Raw genomic sequence first — 24392 nt, forward strand, 5'->3', positions numbered from 1 at the left:
AATGATTCTAGCAGGAAAACTAATTTGCTCTTCTTCTCTAATGTCAGACTTATCTTTGTGGGACTTTTCTTTTTTGTATCAGAGGTAGAAGAAGAGAATGACTAAAGATAAGTTAGTCAATTTTTTTTCCTTCATTGTCTGTATTTTAGTGCCTCAGATTGTTTATTGTTCAGTAGAATATATGGTAGGGGTTTGTAGGGGAGCCAAGTCACACTTTACTGTATGTCATAATTTTACTTTGAATTCTAAAAGACCAATGTAGCACTTTACGTTTAGTAACCCATTAATTTATATAGGGTATTATTATAATAGCAAAAAAAATTAAGTCAAAATACCCTATAATATGGGAATGGTGAAATTAATGATAATCCATGCAGTGGATTTAGCTATTAGATATCATTTTTAAAAACATTTACTGACAAAAAAGTATGATGTTGAGAGGAAAATCATAATATAAAGAAATATATACTGTGTTATTTATAACATACCACATGTAAATGACTGAAAGGACTGGCAGGAAATACATAAAATATTAACATTATCTCTGGAATGATAGAATTAAGGGTAATTTTGCTATTAATGTTTTTTCCCACTTCTGAAAAATTATTACTTTTATAATCACAAAAATGACAGAATATTTTTAAGGATTATTGGAGAAAATACTGAAATTCTGAATAAACCATTGCTCCAGCAAGAAAACTATGTTATGATTCATTGTTAACAAAATCATCCTAAAATATGGTGCATATTTGCAGTACACAATACTAGCAACAGCTGGTAATTTAGGTGAAGGCATTCTTCTAATGACCAACCCCCAATTTTAAGTTCTACGTATGTAGATGTTTTGCACCATTTGCACATTGCTTCTCTCCAATCTCTTTTCTGTTTGCTTCCTACACCAAACTGTTCTTGTTGACAGTGCCACCTATTGATGAACTTCTCTCCCCAGTCTTTCCTCATCACTTCATCAGTTATTAAGCAATGGTTTTGGGATGTTTATGAGATGCCAATATTTTGCTAGTTACTGAAGATACAAAGGTGAATGAAACATGATTTTAGCCTTCAAACCTTGCCTGAGAAGGCTTTTTTCTTTATGAGCCATCAGCACACAATGTGTACTCTGCTTTTCCAGTTTCACTGCTAATATTTAGGTAGTATCTCTTTTTTTTTTTGGTGTTCATAGGCTCTAATAATTTTCTTAGTGGGAAAACATGCTTTGAGTTCCCAGAAAACCAATATACAAATGAATTTTTGGAACATTACTTGATTTTAGGTTGGGGAATCTTGCATTCTAAAAGTCTGTATTTATGTTTATCTATGACTGTTCTTGTTATTTTTTAAATGTGTGAGACTTTCTTGGTTCCTTTTTCTTACTTCCTTCAGTTGAAAATCACAAACAAGTAGAAGAGATAAAAGAGACAAAGTATCCAGAAAAAAGAATGATATCATGGGAGTTTTTCTATTAGTGCTACACTTTATTTTCACTAAAGATAGTGAGTCATCAAGATGAATAAGTATGGTAAGTAAGAGATATCCATTTCTGGTACACTTTGCTAAAATTTTTCTCTTTTGACCTATGTGAAAATTCATTTTCCATATTTATGTTAAAGTTTATATACATATGTAAACTTGCACAGTTTAACTGTTTATATTTTTGAGTAAAAGCTGCAGTACTGGGAAGTGAACCCAAGGGTGTTCTACCACTGAGCTACATTCCCAGCCCTTTGAGTTTTTAAATTTTGTACAGGATTCCTCTTAAATTGCCAAGGCTGGCCTCAAACATGTGATTCTCCTGCCTGAGCCTCCCAAGTAGCAGGGATTCAGGTATGGGCCACTGTGCCCTGCTAAAAATTCCTTGAATTTGTTTTTGTTTTTGGTATAATATTGTTTTGTACTTGAGACATTTTTAGTTTGAAAAGCTTTAAAAGTAAATTACCAAAATATGTAGTATACATCCGTATATATACCCACATATAAAATGTTAACATTTTTCATTTTGGCTTCAGATACGTATTTAATATAAAAGAACTATGTCATAGCTACCACACCAAATTCTAAAATAGCAGTGTAGAACTTTATAATTCTGGTAAAGTTAGAATTTCTTCCCAGTTTCATCTCTCTCCATCTTCCCTCCCATTTCATAAACTATAAATATGAACAATATATGGTATTGTTTTGGTTGCTTTTAAAAAGCGTGGACTTTGGAATGATACTTCCTTGCTTTAAATCTTGACCCTGCCACTTAAAAGTTTTGTGACATTAGATAAGTTATTTAATCTTTATGTGCTGCAGTGTCATCTATCAAATGGCGGTAATAGAATTGTCCATAAGATTGTTGTAGAAATTAAGTTTATTTGCATAACATGCTCAGAACTGTGGATGGCACTTCATTTTTTTATGTGCTGGTAAATTTAAGTAGCTATTAATATGATTGTGTCTTGGTGTATATATTTAGAACTCCTCCATTGTTGCCGATACCGTAGGTCCAGTTAATTCATTTTCATTGCTGTTTAGTATTCCATTGAATTAATATGCTCATTTTATCATTTCCCCTATTGATGAGCATTTAGATTGTTTTCATTTTTTATCTGTTACAAACTTTGCCTCATTAATGTCACTGTATCTCCTGAAACAACATGTCAGAATTTCTCTAGGTCATATACCTGGTTGTCAAATTGCTGGGTTCTAGGATAGAAGTATTTTTCCCTTTATAAGATATTTATAGGATATTGGCAGACAACTGTCTCTTTGTATCCTTGCCAGCAGTTAGTGTTGTCAGACTCTTTGATTTTTGCCGGTCTGAACGGTATAAAATGCATTTCATTTTTGTCTTTTTTTCATCTTTTAATATATTTGGTTATCTCTTCAGTAATTTGCCTGTACCTATCCTTTGCACGTTTTCTATTGAGATACCTTTTTCTTATACAAGATTTTTTTTCAGGATAGCTATAAATGTTAGGGAAGTTTGCTTAACTATTAACAATATGGACCCATGTTATTGTTACATGTTATAATTTTGAACCTTAATATATTGTTGATAGTGGATTTTCTAATGTGCTTTCTCAAAATAGATATAGTTATATCCCTTCTAAGACTGTGAGGAAGTGTTTCAGTAATGTACTGAAAATATATTTTACCAAAAATTACTTAAAATTTATTTACTTCAAAATCCAGGTAGAATTTTATTAATATGATTGGTACTACAGCTTTGTCTTCATTGTCTGAGGTTCTGTCTTCTAAGTGGTCTAGTTTGTTGGAGTTACTTTCCATTAAATTTTTAATTTGATTTATTGTTTCCTTTATTTTGAAGATTTCTGCTTGATTTCTTTTTATAATTTCTGCCTCTTTATTGAAGTGATCTTTCACTTCCTGTATTTTCTCTCTGATACTGTCCTTTATTTCAAAGATCAGTCTAACTGCGTACCTTCTAAACTCTTCTCTGACATTTCTTCTACTGTGCTGTCTAGTACTACATCCTTGTTCAAAATTCAAGCGGTCTCCTGCTTAGAGGAGAATTTTCTGCACCTAAATTGCTTACCAATTAAGGAATCAAAATGTACACAGATGAAATGTATGGTAGACATTTTTATCTGCAATATTATAAACTTTTAAATCAATGGTGAGATTATTTTACACAGTGCACTCACCATATTTCTATTTTTGCTGAGCCCACTATATATGACTGAGAAAACTAAGATCAGCCTGGTTTATTTTGGCTCAAGATTTCATAGTTTTCAGTCCTTGATCAGTTGACCCTGTTGACTTGGGGCCTGGTAGAGCAAAGCTGCTCACTTTAGAGTGGCTGCGAAGTCAAAGAAAGAGGAAGAGGAGCAACTTGGGTCTCAGTAGCTCCTTCAAGGGCACTCCCTCAGTGACCAAACTTCTTCCACTAAGACCTGCCTCCTGAAGGTTCCACCACCTTCCTTTAATGCCTTGAGCTGGAGACCAGGACTTTAACACATGGGCCTTTGGGAGATATTCAAGATCCAAACTATAAGCAGATACCAGTCAGGTATTTTGTGGAATGCCCTTCATTTTGGTTTGTCTGATTTCCTTCTCATAGTTAGACTGGAATTTTGTATTTGGGGAAGGACAACCACAGAGGTAAAGTGCCAATTGCATTGCATCATATCAAGGGTAAATACTAGCAATAAAGCTTGTCACTAATATTTTAACCTGGATCACCTTGCTGTGGTAGTACAAGATTCTCTACTGTAAAGTTTTCACATAGTCTACTTTTTGGAAACAAGCCACATTTTGAGAATTAGGTATTACCTTATGGAGAACTCTTCAATTTGTAAAATTATTTGTAATTCTTCTGTTGAGAGAGATTTTCCTCCTCTCCCTCATTTATTTACTTATTGAATAATTTATATCAGTATAGACTCGATTTTTATTTTTATACTTTGAGTTATAATCTAGTAGTTATACTGCTCTATTAATTGTGTTCCTCAAATTGTTTCACCCCTTTCAGATTGACTTCTGTGACCAACAGGACATAACCCATTGTTTTGCTTGCATTATAAGATGCTCCATGCCTATCTTGTATATTTCCTGCCCCAGCCCTAGCATCAGCCATTTCTCCCAAGGATCCCTGGTTCCTGTTATTGGAGGTCGATAGATTCTGGATACTAGGCATGCTTATTGCTATTGATAGGCCTTCTTAGTGTGGACTTAGACATACATGTATGGGCAGGGCACAGTGGCATACACCTATAATCCCAGTGGCTCCAGAGGTTAAGGCATGAGACTTGGGAGTTCAAAACCAGCCTCAGCAACAGTGAGGCGCTAAGCAACTCAGTGAGACCCTGTCTAAATAAAATACAAAACAGGGCTGGGGACTCAGTGGTTGAATGTCCCTGAGTTCAATCCCTGGTAACCCCCACCTCACAAAAAAAGAAAGAAAATATGTGTATGTGTATTAACATATATGCTAACATAGAACTGTTTTGTCTGTCTACATTTAGGTGAAATATAGTTCATGCCAACATCTTTGGCTGATTCACTAACACATGGTTTATTCTGGTTTTGTCCCCTTGCTTATCCATATCTCTCCCCTCCAAAAACTAGAGACCTGGTTCTCACCATCTGACTGCCATTTACTACTTTGTTCAATCCCATTATACATACATGGCAGTTTCAGAATTGTTAATCTGTATCTCTGTGAGAATTGACTTTACCACCTACTACAGTGTTTATTATGTGCAGCTCCTTTTGTCTTTAGCCCTAGTGTTTCCAGTCAAAACATTATTTCCCAAGATAGTTAGGTTAGAACCTTTTATCCTTATCCTCCATATTTTAATTTTATTTTTATAAATTGGTATAAATTACATAGTGATTACATATAAAACTTTAAAATAGTTTCATTGTTAATAGTTTAACAATGAAATAGTTAATAGTTAACAGTTTCATTGTCATAGATCCTTAGCTTGGTATGACTTTCTTTTTCTGACTTTTGCAGCAAAAACAGTTCCTTCTGTGAAAGTGGTACTTCTTGAGGAGGTTTAGTCAGAATAGTATTCCTTTATTTGGTTGTTAATTGACTTCTTTAGATATTGACTAAATTATTGCTACAGATGTTTTTAGTAGTACATGTTGAGATATGCCATTTAGTGCGTCATTAGGACCATTGCAAGTAAACAGGTAATATTTGAGAGCTGTATTCTTATAATATTCTATGTATTATTTCATTTAACTCCCTTAAGTAGTCTGTGAATTAAATACTTCATTATTTTGTCTTACATGTGTCCATTTTTTTTAGTACTAAGCAGTGAATCCAGGACACTCCCACTGAGCTACATTTCTAGCTCCGCTTTTATTTTATTTTATATTTTTGATTTTGAGACAGGGTCTCACTTAGTTGCCCAGGCTTGCCTCAGACTTGTAATCCTCCTGCTTCAGCCTCCTCAGTAGCTGGGATTTCAAGCAGGCACCACTGCATCTGATTATTTTGTTCATTTTAAAGATGAGGAAATTAGACACTTTAGGGTTAAACACTTATACAAGGTCATGTAGCTAGTATATGACAGCTATAACTTGAATGCAGCCAGTCTGATTGTAGAGCCTGCCCTCTAATCACTTTGGTATATTACTTGTAAATAACAGGAAGAGCTCAAAGAGTGGTAAGTGTTATAGAGGAAAACAGGGTGATTGAGAGAATGAAAGAGGGTCCTCAAGAAAGTTGTTAGGGAAGGCCTCTCTTAGGAGATAACTCTTGACAGGTGAGGACAAACCAGTCACATGAAGAATTGAGGAAAGAGGGATCTGGGCGGGAAAACATCAGATGTAAAACTTGTAGTCCAAATAAGTTAAGATGTTTGAGAACAGAAGGGTACCCAATGTAGTTAGTTATAATGAGGAAGGTTAAAAATAGTCCATGAGGCCTGTAACACTTTCTGTATGTGAGGTTCCATGCAGAACATTGTTTAGTGTTCACAATCACCCACTATCTCAATTTCATAGATGAGAAAATTGAGTCAGTGTTGGCTGAAATTACCAGTTTACTCTTTTTCTTCTATTAATATATATATATATATATATATATATTTTTTTTTTTTTTTTTTTTTTTTTTTTTTGTGGTACTGGGGATTTAACCCAGGAACACTTTACCACTTGGAGCTACATTCCAAGCTCCTTTTATTTTTTATTTTGAGACATGATCTCCCTAAGTTCCCCTGCCTCAACCTCCTGAGTCACTGGAATTGCAGGTGTGTATCACTACACTTGGCTTCCTTTACATCTTTTAAATCTCAGTTAAGGTATTACTTGCTCCAGAAATCCTTCTCAGATCTCTGCTCTCGTCTGGATTATTGGATTTCTTCTGGAATAATCTATTAGTAACTGTGTTATATCTCACATTAATTACCTGACTCTAAGAAGGCACTTGGTAAGAATTTGTTGAGTGAATTATTATAATATTGGAGAAGCAGTATAAAATAATTGGCTTTGGATCCAGACTGTGTACCTGTCTTTGCTAATTGATTCTTTTTTTTCTCTATGTACCCCTGTTTCTTCCCCTATAAAACGGGGATAATGATGCCTTCATAAAGTTGTGGTGAAGCTTAAATTTACTAATGTAAATAAAGTATTTTTTTAAAAATATTTTTTAGTTGTCAATGGACCTCATTTATTTACATGCGGTGCTGAGAATCGAACCCAGTGCCTCACACATGCTAGGCAAATGCTCTACCACTGAGCCACACCCCAGTTCCAAATAAAGTATTTTTTAATCCATCAGTTTATTTGATAGGGGAGGACTTTTCATTGGTGCATTATAATTATGCATAATAGTAGAATTAGTTGTAACATATTTGTACATGTATATACCAATATAATTTGGTCAGTTTGGATTCATAGTATCTCCCCTTTTATCTCCTCCTTCCTCCCCCTGTTCCCCTTCCTCTATACTATTGGTCTCCCTTCTATTTTCATGAGATTCCCCTCATCTTTTCCTTTTTGAGGGGGTTACTGGGAATTTAACCCAGGGGTGTTCAACATCTAAGCCACATCCCCAGCCCTTTTTATTTTTTTATTTTGAGACAGGGTTTCACTGAGTTACTTAGGACCTCGGTAAGTTGCTAAGGCTGGTCTCAAACTTGCAGTCCTGCTGCCTCAACCTCCTGAGTCACTGGGATTACAGTCGTGTGCTGTCACGCCCAGCTCCTCTCACCTTTTTTTTTTTTTTCCCTTCATTTTTTTCTCTTTTTAGTTTCTGCACATGAGAGAAAAGATGACCCTCGACTCTGAATTTGACTTATTTCTCTTAATCTAATCCTTTCAAGTTCCATACGTTTTCCTGCAAGTGACATAATTTAATTCTTTATGGCCGAATAAAACTCCATAATGCATATATCCCACATTTTCTTTATCCATACATTGTTGGACACCTAGGCTGGTTCCATACTTTGGCTATTGTGAAGTGTGCTGCTGTAAACACAGGAATGTATGTATTGCTATAGGATATTGACTTTAAGTAGATAATATCTCGCACTTAGGAAATGTTTTATTATACTATAGTTACCATTAGAATATTTTGATTTATTTGTCTTTTTCCTCCACTGAGCTTTGAATTAGTGAATGAATGAACAAACCAACTAATCCTGGGTCTTAAAATAAAAAATACATTTCTAACTTTTGAGAATATCATGGCAAGTTGATCATGTGTCTTTTTTTCTAGTAGCTCCAACGTTTGGTCACAACATCTTGTCACAAATTTGAAATTGGCATTAATGATAATTAGCATTTCTTATTCATACTGTATGTAGTTGCTTATTTAGAATTCAGACTAGTTTTATTAATAGTACTTCTTAAACTGTGGGTGTGTCCTTTGCTTACTCTTAAACTTCAATTAGTCTCTACCGTTGAAACTAGAATTTCTGTGCTTCTGCTGGCAGGTGGGGTCTGTACAAGCTGCAGGCCTCTGCAGCTAAGAAATGTGTTGCAGCTCTTAATGCAGGCCATGCTGACCCCAGCAGCTCACCATCAATTTCTTCTTCTTTCTGGGTTTTTGTCTCATAAATTCAAAGAATGAAATCCACAGACCAAGATGAGTAAGTGTGAGAGTAGAATTTATTCATAAGTGCATAAAAACAGAACTCCTGCAGTGTGAGAGGGGACTTGACAAGGTTGCCGTCTTAGTGTGGTAGTCTAGGGGTTTTTATAGCACTTGGGCCAATGTATTGGTCCAAACTTATGCTAATCAGGATTTGAAAAAGGTACTAATGCTATTGGTGCAAAATTATACTAACTAGGGTTTGGACAAGTACAAATAAATACTACTGGTTAGCCCTGAATTTGATTCAGGTTTGCCTTCTATTTTCTGCCTGCTTCTTGGAAAGCCGGAGGTTGAAGTCAGTGAATTGAGGATGCTTGGTGAGAGGTCTGGAGCTGCAGTGTTGCATGGAGTGCACTTCAACAGGAATTCATGCTGTATGCAGGCTGGGCTTCCATGGTGTGACACGTTGGCTTGCCCTGGCTCACCTTGTGCTTCAGCCTGGCTAGGCTGCCACTCTGCCAGTTCACCACTCCTTTTTGGCAAGGACCAGTGTGCTGGCTGCATGGCTTGGCAGCCAGGGAGCCATGTCACTAGTATTTAACTAGCATTTATGCCTTTTTATTTGTGAGATGAATTGAAGCATGGAGAAAAAGGTTGAATAAGGGGACAGAATGGGGAATTTTAGAACTTCCTAACTACTTCTGAGCTAGGCTTACACATTATCCCTTCTTTATTTGGTTTAAATTATTATAAGATTGGACAGTTATAATCAAATTAATTGCAGTAAGTACTTTCTAGAGGCACATTATGTCATTAAAATTCTTGATGCCTCTCCCTTCTTCTGTTGTCAACAATTGAGACCTGTTTTATGACAACCACTGTTCAATTTTTCATAAAATTATGAAATTAAGATTTTTTGTGTGTGAAATAACAGACCTCTCAATGGCTTTATATAGTAACAAAGAACTTATTTCATCCCTAATCCTTGTGTGGTTATTGTGAAACACCTCTCCCATTTTCAAGTGAAAACAGTTGGGGTAATCTTTTAGTGTCTGCATATAGAATTTGAAGTTTGAATCATGTTATTTTATGAATACATGTATATTATATTTAACCTTATATTAATAACATTATTAATATATCATGTTATTCTTTAGCAAATATTTACTGCTCTCTGCCAGGGACTTCTAAAACATATTTATAGATAGAAATGTAACATTGCCTACTCTCAAAGAATTTATAATGTAGTTGAGAAGAGTAGATGTTCAAAGAACTAATTACATATAAAAGACATGTGCAGGATACTCATGCAGCATAAGAAAATAGAATGGTCTCCATTAAAAAAGACATTCTTCACAGAACTTAAAGTCCTAAAATTCATTTGGAAGAATAAAAGACCCAGAATAGCTTAAAATTCATTTGGAAAGATAAAAGACCCAGAATAGCCAAAGCAGTCTAAGTCAAAAAAGCAATGCTGGAAGGATCACAGTACTACAGAGCTATAATAACAAAAGCTTCATGGTACTGGCATAAAAACAGACACATAGACTAATGATGCAGAATAGAAGACACAGAAAAACCCACACATCTATAGTCAAATGATCTTTGACAAAGCTGTCAAAATGTACATTGGCGAAAGGACAGCCTTTTTAACAAATGGTACTGGGAAAATTGGTTATCTCTATGTAGAAGAATGAAGCAAGACTCTTTCCTCTCACCCTGCACAAAAATTAACTTAAAATGGATCAGAGACCTAGGAATCATACCAGAAACAGTGCAACTCCTAGAAGAAAATGTATGTTCAACTCTGTAGGACATAGGCACAGGCAATGATTTTCTCAGCAGGACCCTTAAACCTCAGGAAATAATGCCAAGAGTTAATAAATGGGATAGTGTCAAATTAAAAAGCTGCTGTACAACAAAGGAAATAAGAATGTGAAGAGAGAACCTACAGAGAAAATCTTTCCTGGCTACTTTTCTGACAGAGGATTAATACCTAGGATACATAAAGAACTCAAAAAACTTAACACCCCAAAACAAGGTAACCCAATTAATAAATGGGCAAATGAATTAAACAGTTCTGAAAAGAAGAAATACAAATATATGAAAAATTATAGAAATCATTAGCAATTAGGGTAATGCAAATTAAAATACTGAGATATCATCTCACACCAGTGATAATGGCAGTTATTAAGAATACAGACAATAGTAAACTGGATGTGGTGGTATATGCCTGTAATCCCAGGGGCTCAGAGAGAGACTCAGGAAACTGAGGCAGGAAGATATCAAGTTCAACGTCAGTCTCAGCGATTTAGCAAGGTCCTAAGCAACTTAGCAAGACCTTGTAATATAAAAAGGGTTGGGGATAGGACTCAGTGGTTAAGCACTCCTGGATTCAATTTGGTACCAAAAAAAGAAACCAAAAAACAAAAAACAAAAAAAAACCCCAATATTAAATGCTGGAGAGGATATGGAGAAAAAAAACACTTCTATACTATTGGTAGGATTGTAAGTTAGTACAACCTCTATGGAAATCAGTATGGTAGTTGCTCAGAAGACTAGACATGGAACCACCATATGATCCCACTATAATACTTCTTGATATTTATCCTAAAGAATTAAAGTTATCATACTGTAGTGATACATGTATACCCATATTTTTAGCAGCACAATGTACATTAGCCAAACCATGGAACAAATTTAGGTGTCCATCAACAGGTGATTAGATAAAGAAAATGTGGTATAAATATACCATGGTGTTTACATTCAGCCATAAAGAAAATTGAAATTATGTCATTTGCAGGGAAATAGATGGAACCTAGAGATCATGTTAGGCAAAATAAGCCAAACTCAGAAGGTCAAGGATTATATGTTTTCTTTTATATGTGGAAGCTAGAAAGGGGAAAGGAAAAGAAAGATGTGTATGGGGGGTAGGGATCTAATGAAAATCAAAGTGAGATCCATGGGGAAAATGGATGGGTGTGGGAAAGGGGAGGAAAGAGGGAAGTGCTGGGGAGTGATACTGGCCAAATTATATTGTTACATTGTGTGCATGCATGAATATGTAACATCAGATCCATTCATTATGTATAACTATAATCACCAGTTAAAAAAAAAAGAGAGAGAGAGAAAACAGAATGGCAACCTCTGAAGGGGAAAGAAGTGTGGAAAGCTTCCAAGAACAAGTCTCAAATATTTTACAGGAGCTAGTCATTTGAATGGGAATATTCTGGTAGTAGAAAATGAATTGCAAAGGTACTGAAGAGTTGTGTTAACAGAGGACCTCAGTATGGTAACGTCAGTTTTTATATCATTCAACTTAATGAAACAGAAAATAAACATTTTTTCAAATCTGTCTACATGGTAGTAAATAAGGACTTTTTAAAAGAACAACTATTGATTATAAAATACTTAAATCATTTGTTCTGTAATCAACTTGTCACTCTTGAGAATGAGGTGTTATTGATCACTTGCTTTCAAACTCCTGATAAATTTTATGAATAGTGGTGTTTGGTTGGTTTGTTAGTTTCCTTTCCTGCCCATTTTTTCCTGTTTAAGCATAGACCTCCATAGATTGGATAACAGGAAATGATAGAGCTTTTATAAAGCTTATAAAGAGCATAATTTTAGGGGCTGGGGTTGTAGCTCAGTGGTAGAGCACTTACCTAGCTCTGGGTTTGATTCTCAGCACTGCATATAAATAAACAAAGGTCCATCAACAACAGAAAACATAATTTTATAAAAGCAAATAGTGAAAATAATACATAGGTTTAATATAATTTTAAAAGATAAATATCTAAAATGTCAGTACTAAAATTTTATAATTTTAGAGAAAAGAACATGTATGTATTATTTTACAAAATATTATTTTTCCCCTATAGAATTGTACCTACCCTTAAGCAAAACCCATGTAGGCAATTGGCAGAACACTTTGTGCTTCACTGCTCTGATCACCTGATTAGCACCTTTACTTCCCTTTTCGATTCCTTTATCCACTCATTCATGATTCCTACTCCACCCCATCACAAATAACCACCAATTAAACAAAAAAATCTCCCCAAAAGTCCAGGTTGACTATTTTGAGAAGTGACTGAAGTGAGGAGAGAAGAGAGATACTTGTGGCCAGCTTTGTGGTGGTGATGGGGGGTGTTTATATATGTGTTTCAAACATGAGGTTTACTTTCATATAGCAAACTCAAAATTATCACCATTGTCATCAAGACCACATATAGGGACTGTTTCTTGCTCTTCTACAAATCCATCAGTTTTCCTTTCCTCACTTTAATTAAATATACTTGCTCCCCCCCCCCATATTTTCATGTATATTCAGATGTCCTTTTTTTTTTTTTTTTTTTTGGTACCTGGGATTGAACTTGGGGGCACTTGACCACTGAGCCATATCCCCAGCCCTATTTCGTATTTTATTTAGAGGCTTAGTGCCTCGCTTTTGCTGAGGCTGGCTTTGAACTCTCCGTCCTCCTGCCTCAGACTTCTGAGCTGCTGGAATTACAGGCGTGCACCACCACGCCTGGCTCAATTGTGCATTTGATAGTGTATGGGAGGAGGGTGCTGAACAGAGAAAAGATATGCTTTTGTGCTTGTTTCTTCTTTTGTTTGGAATGCCCTTCCATCTCTCCTCCATCATTCTATTCACATTTGCAGGATTTGGATGATATGTCTTTTTTTGACTCCTCAAGCCTGAGCTATGTGTTCTTTGCTTTTCCTTGATTATTACTCTTATGAACTTAAGCGCTAACATGTTGATTATTTGTTTTTTCTATTAAACTCCTATAAAGTAAAATCTTGTCTCAGTATTACCACTCTCTGCTATAGAGCCTGTCACACTGTAGGGGTATCATTTCTGGATTCTTGGCTGCAAACAAGAAATGCAACTCTGGTTAGCTGAAGCAAAAGAGAAAGGATTTTCTTTGGAAGGAAATTGATTAGCTGACAGAAATGACTGGGGAGAACCAGACTCAGAACAAATAGGAGATGGACAAACCTTAGAACTAGACCATAGTCAAAGTAATAACCACAGGAATATTCTTTCCATATTTAAGACACCATTGATGCCACTGGATGCCATTTGCCTTTGGGGGGTACTGTATATCACTGACCTAAGAATGAATTCTTTTTTATTTATAAATAGCAGAATTAATTTCTCACTGTCTTGGATGATGGAAGTCCAGGATCAGAGTTCCAGTGTGATCATGGCCTTGTGTGGTAGAATGCCAGTTTCTTGTTGGATCCTCTCATGGCAAAAAGAACCTTAAGAATGAATGAATGGATGGATGGATTTATTTTAAGAACTCTACCACTGAGCTGCATCCTCAGCCCAGAATGAATTTTAAATTCTTTGTGATTTTAAATTTAAAATCTGCATTAGTACCTTTAATTGACCTGTCTGTTCCGTATGCCTCCTCAAGCAAGAAGAGCAGGTATCTGGCCTTTTTGGCTTCCACGATTGGCTCTAAGGATCTAGATTTTCAAATACATTTATATTGAATTCTACCGGGGAGAGCTAGCCCAGTTGCTGGACAATAATATGTAATAAAACTGACACATGCCCATTTCAGTAAACATTCAGTTAACAGTTGTCAGGTGAACAAATGAGAGAATCAGAGTTATGATTTCCCATCTCTAAACCTTCATATCACTAGCATTGAACTGATTTTAGTACCACTAATGTAATGCAAAACTATTCAGTACCAAACCATAAAAAAGCAAAAGATAAGCAACATCAGAAAAATTTTGATTTTTAAAATGTGTAATTATTAAATTATTTAAATCAAATTATTTGAATTAAATTTTAACTTTTTTGGCTCCCTCTCCCATTCTACAGTACCTAAGCACAAACTTATTTGGTTATCTGATAACTAACACTGGATGGAATTAGAATTTGACCAAAGTGATTACAGAACACTTAACTGCTGTACCTTACTACTTTTTATAGTTTATGTAGTTGTATTCAGCAATTAAAAGCAACAACAATAACAAAAAAGAGGAACAAGCCAGTATTTTAGAGAGCTCAGAGGAATGTTTCTGCTTACTAAAAATGATAGAGATGTTTATTTCTAATCCATCTTTTCCATCAAGTATGAGGTCTTACAACCACTTTGGAAAACTGGCATTATCTACCGAAGTTGAATGCTCATATACCACTTATGGTAGCAGTTTCATTCTTAGTATTTTTTTAACGCATATGCTTGTGAATCAAAGAACATGTAAAATAATTTATGCATGACTTTGTAATCACTTATAGTCGACTAACATTGGAAATAAGCCAAATGTCTATTAATAATAGAGTGGATAAATAAAATTGTATATATTTAAAATGAAAAACTATGCAGAAACAAAAGTGAACAAACTCTTTCTGGGAGTATGAATATGGCAGAATCTCAAACACATAGTGAAGTAAAAAAAAACTAGACCAAAAAGAGTGTACTCTATGAGTTCTTCCATGTACCATTTATACAGAGTTTAGAAAAAAGATAAAACTAGTGTTAGAATTCAAGATAGTGGTTCTCTTTGGGAAGGTTGGAGGGGTTTCCTGTTTCTAGTTAATGCTCTATTTTTTGACCTGAGAGATGTTTATAATGAATGGTATGGTTACTTTGTGATACTTCCTGGAGTTGTACTCTTTTCTGTATGTGTGTTATACTTAAAAAGGGAGGGGGAAAGCAGGGCATAGTGGTGCACACCCATAATCCCAGTGACTTTAGAGTTTGAGGCAGGAGGACTGTGAGTTTGAGGCCAGCCTAGGCAACCTAGCAAAGACCCTGTCTCAAAATAAAAAGCGCTAGGGGTGTAGCTCAGTGGAAGAGTGCACCCGGGTTGAATTCCCAGAACTGCAAAAAAAAGAAAGAAAGAAAACTAAAATCAGAAAGCCCTGTACTTGGGTATGGACTAACTCAGGGAGGGAGCATGGTTAAGTGAAGCCTCAAGTTGTGTGTAAAGTTTTATCTAAATATCTCTGTGTATTTTAGGAGAGAGAAGTTCCCCTAAAATCAGTTAGATCTTTGAAGAGGTTCATGAACCAAAAATGACTAAGAACCCATGTGACCAAGGTCTGCATATTCATAAAAATTGTTAATTTATTTATTATGGATAGCTTTTTTTTTTTTTTTAAGTAAGATAAATTCTTGCCTCTAAGACTAGACCCTGTGTGTTTTGGATCCTATTCCCTCACACTTTCTCAAGGTTTTTGCTTTTACAGTCATCCTCCTGGTCCTTGACTCGTTCAGGACCCTTTTTAATTTTATTCTCCTTTATCCACTCAGCTTCTTTCCCATTCCCTTTACTCCTTTTATTTTAATATGTTCAATATATCATCTTGAATGTATCTTTGAAAACAAAGGTGCTATTTTGAATGTGTTTTTAGTTTATACAAATTGCTGTTTTGCTACAGATTTCTTTGTTTTTTTTTTACTATTTTCACCCAAGACTAAACTTAAAGAAGTTATTCATATTTCTGTTTATATCTATTTTATTGTGGTATTCAGTCTTATCTGCCACATTTTTAAATTATTCCTTTTGTTATAGACCCTTTTTTTAATTTGCCATCTTTAAAATTTGTTCTTTTTAGTTACACATGACAGTAGAATGTATTTTGACATACATACATACATGGAGTATAACTTACCATTCTTGTGGTTATATATGATATGGAGTTTCATATCTGGTTGTGTATTCATATGTGATCATAGAAAAGTTATGTCCAATTGATTCTATTGTCTTTCTCATTCCCATCCTCCCTCCCTTCCCCCCATTCCACATCTCCCACCCTGCCCAATTCAGTGAACCTCCTCTCTTCCCTTTCCCCCACTTATTGTGAGTCAGCATCCACAAATCAGAGAGAACTTTTGGCTTTTTGGGATTAGCTTATTTCACTTAGCTTGATAGCCTCCAGTGCCATCCACTTATTGGCAAATGCCATCATTTCACTCTTCTTTGTGGCTGAGTAGTACTCCATTGTGTATATGTGCCACATTTTCTTTATCCATTCATCTATTGAAGGGCACCTATGTTGGTTCCATAGTTTAGCTATTGTGAATTGAGTTGCTATGAATGTTGATTTTAAATCCTGTGGGTATATGCTGAGGAAGGGGGTAACTGGGTCAAATAGTGGTTCCATTCCAGGTTTTCTGAGAAATCTCCATATTGCTTTCCAGAGTGGTAGCACCAATTTGCAGTTACATCAGCAATGTATGAGTGAACCTTTTCCCCCACATCCTCACCAACATTTATTGTTATTTGTATTCTTGACATTTGCCATTGTGAGTGAAGTGAGATGAAATCTCAATGTAGTTTTAATTCGCATTTCTCTAATTGCTAGTGATGTTGAGCAGTTTTAAATATATTTTTTGACCATTCATATTTCTTCTGTGAAGTGTCTGTTCAGTTCCTTTGTCCATTTATTGATTGGGTTTCAATTTTTTTTTAGTATTAAGTTTTTTGAGTTCTTTATCCTGGAGATTAATGCTCTATCTGAGGTGCAGGTGGCAAAGATTTTCTCCCATTCCTTCTTATTGAGGGGGTACCAATTGAACTCAGGGGCACTTGGCCACTGAGCCACATACCAAGCCCTATTTTGTATTTTTATTTAGGGACAGGGTCTCCCTGAGTTGCTTAGTGCATCCATTTTGCTGAGGCTGGCTTTGAACCTGCTGTCCTCCTGCCTTAGCCTCCTGAGCTGTTGGGATTACAGGTGAGCACCATCATGCCTGGCCAAAATGTAACTACTTCTTTGGCAATTCTCCTCCAACCCCAAAGCTATTTCCCCACCATACACATACTTACACTCTGTAAATTCATCAGGAAAGGCATACATTTGAACTTAGCAACTTAGACCCTCTTTTAAAATAAAAAATTAAAAGGGCTGGGGATGTGGGTCAGTGGTTAAGCACCCTTGGGTTCCATCCCTCATACCAAAAAAAGGAAAAAAGAAATAATTCTGTTTTGCTTAATAGATACTTTTGTAGTTATTAGGTAGGTATTTTGGATCTCAGTGATAAGATATGGCTGGTGACAAAATTGAAAATAATCAGCATTTAGTGGAACCAGTACATTTTCTTAGAATAAGAAGAAAGGGAAGGGCCTGGAGGTTGGTTTGATGCTGAAAACAGGTTAAGGGAGTTTAAAGAATCAGTGAAACATCTTGTTAGGGCTGATCTGGACATAAGAATATTTAGAGAGCAATGTATCATCATCCAACCTCACTAAGCTGATCTGCTTGTCTTTGTCAGTTCTGGGACACTGTTTCAGGCTTTTGTGGAATAGTCTACATGGTGTAGTAGCAAGAAATTTGGGATAAGAAATTTTAGACCCTGCTCTGCTACTGATGAATTGTACTACTTTGGGCAAGTCATATTAGTCTTCCTACATTTTAATTTCTTCATTGTAAGGGAATTTCCACGAAACCACGCCGGACACGGGAAATCACATAAGGGAGTTTATTAAGCAAACAGAGTGTCTCCCTGCAGGGTATGAGAGAAAATGAGAGGAAAAGAGAAAGGGTGCGCACTAGAGAGAGTGGAAAGCCAGGAAGATAGAGAAAAGTGAGGAGGACAGACAGAAGTATGGGAAAAGTTGGCGGGGAAGCTATAGTAAACAGTTGAATTCTGCGGGCTAACAGGACCAACAACGGAGAAGGATACTTGCAAGCTGACTGATGAACCAGTAGCTAGCTAGGATGCTCACAGATTTACAAGTGGTTGGGAGGCGGGGCAATGACTGCACCTGATGGGCGGGGGAGCAGCTTTACATTACATTCATCATCAAAATAAGATTGAACAATTTTTTTGGTACCAGAGATTAAACTCAGGGGCACTTGACTACTGAGCCACATCCTCAACCCTATTTTTATTTATTTATTTATTTAGAGACAGGGTCTCACTGAGTTGCTTAGCACCTCACTTTTGCTAAGGCTGACTGAACTTGTGATCCTACCGCCTTCACTTCCTGAGCTGCTGGGATTACAAGCATGCGCCACCATGCATTTGTAAGGTCTCTTCCTACCCTAAAATTCTGTGAATCTCTTAATGAGATGCTATTGTAAATAATCTTTAGGATAATAGTTTGATGTAAACATTTTTTCTACCACTTTTAATTTTTAACATCTTTTTTGAATTTTTTATTTTGTATTTTTGAATTTCTTTTTAAAGACCTTCTTTTTTTCTATATCTTTATTATTTATTTATTTATTTTTAATGTGGTGCTGAGGATTGAACCCAGTGCCTCACATGTGCTAGGCAAGCTCTCTGCCACTGAGCCACAATCCCAGCTCTTGAGTTTTTTTAATTGAAATTAAAAAGCACATATTTGTGGGGTACCATGTGATGTTTCAATATACTTATACATTTATTTATTTATTTTGTACCAGGAATTGAACATAGAGACACTTAACCACTGAGCCACATTCTCAGCCATATTTTGTATTTTATTTAGAGACAGGTTTCACTGAGTTGCTTAGGGCCTCTCTGAGTTGCTGAGGCTGGCTTTGAACACATGATCCTCCTGCCTAAGCCTCCCAAGCTGCTATTTATACATTTTACAATGTTTAAATAAGGGTTAGTGTATCTATCTCCTCAAACATTTATCATTTCTTTGTGGTGAAAACATTCAAAATCCCTTCTACCTTTTTTGAAATGTGTAATGTGTCATCATTATCTACAGTTAATTTACTATGCAGTAGAACACTAGAACTTTTTTTTCCAAGTCTGTTTTTTAATTTGTTCTGATTAGTTACACATGACTATAGAATGCATTTGGACATATCATACATAAATGGACTATAACTTCTCATTTGTCTGATTGCACATGATGTAGAGTTACATAGGTCTCGTAATCATATATGCACATAGGGTAATAGTGTCTTGTTCATTCCACTATTTTCTTACCCTTATGCCCCCTCCCCTCCCTTCACTCCTCACTCCCCTCCCCTCTGTCTAGTCCAAAATACCTCTGTTCTCCAAGTCCCCCCAAACCCCATTGTTATTGTAAATTAGTGTCCACATATCAGAGAAAACATTTGACCTTTGGTTCTTTGGAATTGACTTATTTCATTTAGCACAATATTCTCCATTTCCATCCATTTACCAACAAATGCCATAATTTCATTCTTCTTTAAGACTGAGTAATATTCTGTTGTATATATCACAGTTTCTTTACTCATTCATCTGTTGAAGGGCACCTAAGTTGATTTCATAGTTTAGCTATAGTGAATTGAGCTGCTATAAACATTGATGTGGTTGCATCACGGTAGTATGCGTATTTTAAGTCCTTTGGGTATAAACCTGGGAGTGGAATGACTGGGACAAATGGTGAAAACACCAGAACTTATTTCTCAAACTATCTAACTTTAATTTAGTTCCTATTGGTCAACCTTTTACCATCCCTCTCTCACCTCTCTTCTTCTCAGCCTTTGGTAACCACTATTCTACTCTCAACTGCTGTGAGCAACTAAAAAGATATTTTTTTGAGATGAATTCATCAATAGAATTAGTTAGAAAGAGTAAAACCAGTTTTAAGTACTTGCTGGATTACTTTTTATAAAAATTCTAATTCACAGCACCATTAACAATTGTCAGTAGTGCTCATTTCCCTACAGCTTTGCCAGCATTAGGTTTAATGTGTTTTTATGTTTATGTTTTTAGTTGTAGATGGATGCAATAACTTTATTTTATTTATTTATTTTTATGTGGTGCTGAGTAGTGTTTCCATGTGCTAGGCAGGTGCTCTACCACTGAGCCACAATCCCAGCCCCAGGTCTATTGTCTTTTATTAAGTCACATTTGTTTAATTTAATATCGTATCTCAAAGTTAAATTGCTCTAGTTATTTGCAGGGCTAATGATTCTTTCAGACATTTGGGTTTCTTTCCATGTTGAGTTTTTGCTTATAGTCTTAGATCCTGTAACAGATCTTAAAAATTTAAAAATGATGTCTTTATTAAATGGAAGGGTAACAGAGCTGGGCTTGGTGGCACATGCACCTAATCTCAGTCATTTGGGAGACTGAGGCAGGAGGATCACAAGTTCAAGGCCAGCATCAACCACTTAGCAAGCCCCTAAGCAACTTAGCAAGACCCTGTCTCAAAATAAAAAGGACTGAAGAAACTCATTGATAAAGTGCCCCAGGTTAAAACCCCAGTGTGTGTGTGTGCGCGCGTGCGCGCGTGCGAGCGTGTGTATAAAGATGGGTAATGAAATTCTCAAAGTTGTTTTCAAGTATATTAATTTTCAAAGTCCTTTTCAGATACCATGTTATTTATTACAGTTTGTGAGGAAGATGGAAAGGGATTTTTAAGTCTTAAAGTTTAGGTGACAACATAGATATTTAAGATACTGAAATGTTCAGCATTAAGCAACTATAAATCTTATATATCTTTTAAAAATATATATATAAATATTAAGCGGTTGTGAAATTTAGAGATCAAAAACCACTTTCCATGTTATTTGAGAGAAACAGATTCCACTGTTGATAACAATTCAGTTTAGATATCAGATAACAAATATATTTAATAATTCAAGAGGAAGTAAGAAGTTTGCAATATGAAGGGTGGTATGCATATGGGAAATTAAGTAAAAGAAGATGGTGCAAGGAGGAAATTTAAAACTGGACTTCCCTTTCTCTCCAAATTGGTAAACACTGTAGATTTGTATTTCATATATAATATCAAATATGAACGGATTTTCATTGCAAGATTGGTAGGTGACATTTGTTACTAACTTACAGGCAATCTTATTTCACTGTAGAAATGGTAAATCTCATAGTTCCTTTATTTTAAAAGAATGTATGGATCCTTTGGTTCATGAGCATGATGATCGGGTGTTCGCACTATTGTATAAGATGTGCCTCTCTCTAAACCTTGTTATGACTTTGGCACATTACCCATCTGACATGAAGGAAAAAAAAAAAGGAATGCATGAAGCATTAAAAATTTTCCAGAAACCATTTCCCCATCCCTCCTTAATAATTTCTTTTTCTTTCTCTCCCACCCCTTTTCTGGAATGCTGGGAATTGAACTCAAGGGTGCAGTGTCAGTGAGCTACATCTGCAGACTATTTTTTTTAATTTCGAGATGCCTCCTTAAGTTGCCCAGGGTGGCCTGGACCTTGCAATCGTCTTGTGTCAACATCCCAAGTAGATGGAATTATAGACACGTGCCACTGTGCCCAGCTCTAACTTCCCATTTCTGCACTAGATTTTACTTTTTTCCTTTTATACATTTCCTCCTTGTCCTTCTTATTCCTTTTCTTACTATATTTCTTTATTCAAATTCTTTTTCTATCTTACCTTTTGTCTTCTGTTCTTATTTCTTTTTCTTACCTGCTAACTGCCCTACTCCTTCCAATCAGTTTAACCTCTCCCACTTAGGTATTATCTTTGTGTTCATCAAAACCCACCTGCACTAATTAACACATTAATCTCCTCAAGGAACTGCTTTCTTCTCTTCAATTCTTAAATATGAAGTATAGTAGAATTCCAAATTAAAAGCCATGAAATTAAATCATAAATTGATTTATTTGGTCTTAACAAGCTGTTATATTTTAATTATAAAATTTCTTCAATTATAAAACAAGTAATTAAAACAAAATCTCCAAGTACCTTCCTGACTCTAAAAATCCTGTGATTCTATCTTCACTTTCCTATTTTTTTTTTCCTACTGGGCTGACCTCATTCAGTTATTAAGTATTTACCTAGCAATGGTACTATAAAGAAACTCAAAGTAGTGGAAAATGTGTTTGGAACAGGTTGGTGCACATTCATCATCACATTTAAACAAACCTGATATTCTATCAATACAATAACTATAGTTTCAAAATTTATGAGTATTTCTGTATGTGTATAATATTTTAACTAGAAATTTTTGTGATAATCTAATGTTAAATTAAAAATGTTTCAGTGAGTCCATATTTACATTATCTCTTTGCTACCTTCAACCATAAGATTTTAGATATATTTGAAAAACATGTACACCACTCCATATTTTCTGTTCCAAGTTATTCAGTGAGCCTCAAGTGGAGTGGTGTCCTAGTTGTTCAAAACATGTATATCTAAAGCTGGGGTTGTAGTTCAGTGGTAGAGCACTTGCCTAGCATGTGTGAGGCACTGGGTTTGATCCTCAGCACCACATAAAAATAGATAAACAAAATAAAGGTATTGTTTCCATCTATAACTAAAAAAAAAAAATGTTTAACAACAACAAAAAAAAATGTGTTTTTGTCCTGACCATTTTTAGCAGTCCAAAAGATTAACAGGAGTATACTTAATGTTATTTCTCATTCATTGTTTTTGCCTTCCATTTCAAAACACTTTATCAAATCTTGACCTATATATAATTTAGCCCCTTTCCCCACTTCTCTCCCACTTCTGTCCAGGACCAATCAAAGTTACATAGATCTCATTCTTTCTGTTGCCCTTTCCCTGTCATTAATAGATTATCCAGGTTGGGTAAAGTTTTTTTTTTTTTTCTTATTGATATGTTTTTGATTTCTGCACTTGTTTTCCTGTCAAAGCTTTGACTCTTACTGAAATTCCTTTCATGTGTGCATGTAACTAGCATTATAAAACTAACTTACAGTAAATTGGTACAATATAGTTGGTTTGGCTATCCTCTTTAAGATTTCATCAATTGCACATTCTTATATTTGGTGTTTAAAATTGCTCATAACTACAACTTACTAAGTTATTCAATTTAAAGAAAATATAATAATGACATATTGAATCCTGTAATGCAACATGGCTTTTTATCTTGCTCAGAAGACTAGTTATTTCATGAGATTCCTACCATGTTGTTAAGGATTTGAAACTGAGTCCATTTAAATAGTGTCTTTAAAATTTATAATAAAGAGAAAGTACTTTTGGGCATTGGCTTATTTCAAACATGTTAAATGAATGGAAGTTACTTGAGTTTACATTTGAGGTGTCTTAAACGTGTGTGTGTTTCTTTTAGGAATGAGATACCCTTCATAAATACCCCAGAAATAAGTGTTTTTAAAAAATGTCTCATACTCCTTAATACTTTACACATTTATTCTTTTGTATTCTTTTTTATTCTTCTGCTTTCTTTCTGTCTTACTCTCCCTTATCTGTTTTTTTTTTCCAAGAATACAAATATGTCTGGAAGAACTGGTATTTGAAATTACTGTTTCTTTTTAAAAAATGTATATATTATTCTTATTTGTAGATGGACCTAATACCTTTATTTATTTTTATGTGGTGCTGAGGATCAAACCCAGTGCCTCACATGTCTCTACTATTGAGCTACAACCCCAGCCCTACTCACTGTTTCTTAACTAAAATGAAAACAATTTATGCAATCATTTTGTTTAAAAATTAATAGAACTTTATTCATAGTTATACTAAGAAGAAATAATTGGATTGAAATTAATTTAAGCTCAATTCTTATTATTTTCAATACTGTATTTTTAAAACTCTGAGGCCTCAGAATTCACAAATTAAGATCTGATATTTTCTGACAGAAACCTTCAGTAATACGTGAGTAGTTTTTGTTTTCCATATGAGTAACAAGTGACAAAGAAGAGTTCATTGAAGGAAGATGCCTTAGGGTATTAATTAGTATTAATTCAATACTATTTATTAGAGGCAAAATTCTCAGTGAAAAGAATACTGAATTAAGAGACTTAAGTTCTTCTGGGGTTCTGCCACTAAGTAGCCAAGAATCCTTCAGTAAGCCACCTTCCATTTTTTCAGTTTCTTTGGCTATAAAAGGGAGGGTTGGACTATAATAATAAAATTCCCTTCTCCACCAAATACTAATTATTCCTATTATAAGTTTTTGTGGTTAATGTTATAAATCAGGGGTTAGTAATGTTTCGGTAGAGAGCTGTCAAACTACACATGTATGTTTTGATTTTCTTGTTAGTTTTTTCCTT

General features: G+C 35.1%; 1 protein-coding gene and 1 non-coding gene across 10 annotated transcripts in view; both read left to right on the forward strand.

Annotated features, from left to right (window-relative positions):
* The window catches only part of Dennd4a (DENN domain containing 4A), a 115469-nt gene that overhangs the window by 2243 nt on the left and 88834 nt on the right, over positions 1 to 24392 (forward strand). For 7 of the 9 annotated variants that reach the window (XM_047541832.1, XM_047541837.1, XM_047541833.1 and 4 more), the window contains exon 2: positions 1384 to 1519. The exons of the other annotated variants lie outside the window; for them this stretch is intronic. The gene's annotated coding sequence lies outside the window, so the exon portion shown is untranslated. The remainder of the gene's footprint in view (positions 1 to 1383; positions 1520 to 24392) is intronic. 9 annotated transcript variants of the gene reach the window in all.
* Positions 21293 to 21394, forward strand: LOC124978548 (small nucleolar RNA U13). Its single transcript, XR_007107524.1, has one exon. It is a non-coding gene; the product is annotated as a small nucleolar RNA U13 (small nucleolar RNA).

This window comes from Sciurus carolinensis, chromosome 2 (assembly GCF_902686445.1).
Source record: "Sciurus carolinensis chromosome 2, mSciCar1.2, whole genome shotgun sequence".
NCBI classification, from domain to species: Eukaryota; Metazoa; Chordata; class Mammalia; order Rodentia; family Sciuridae; genus Sciurus; species Sciurus carolinensis.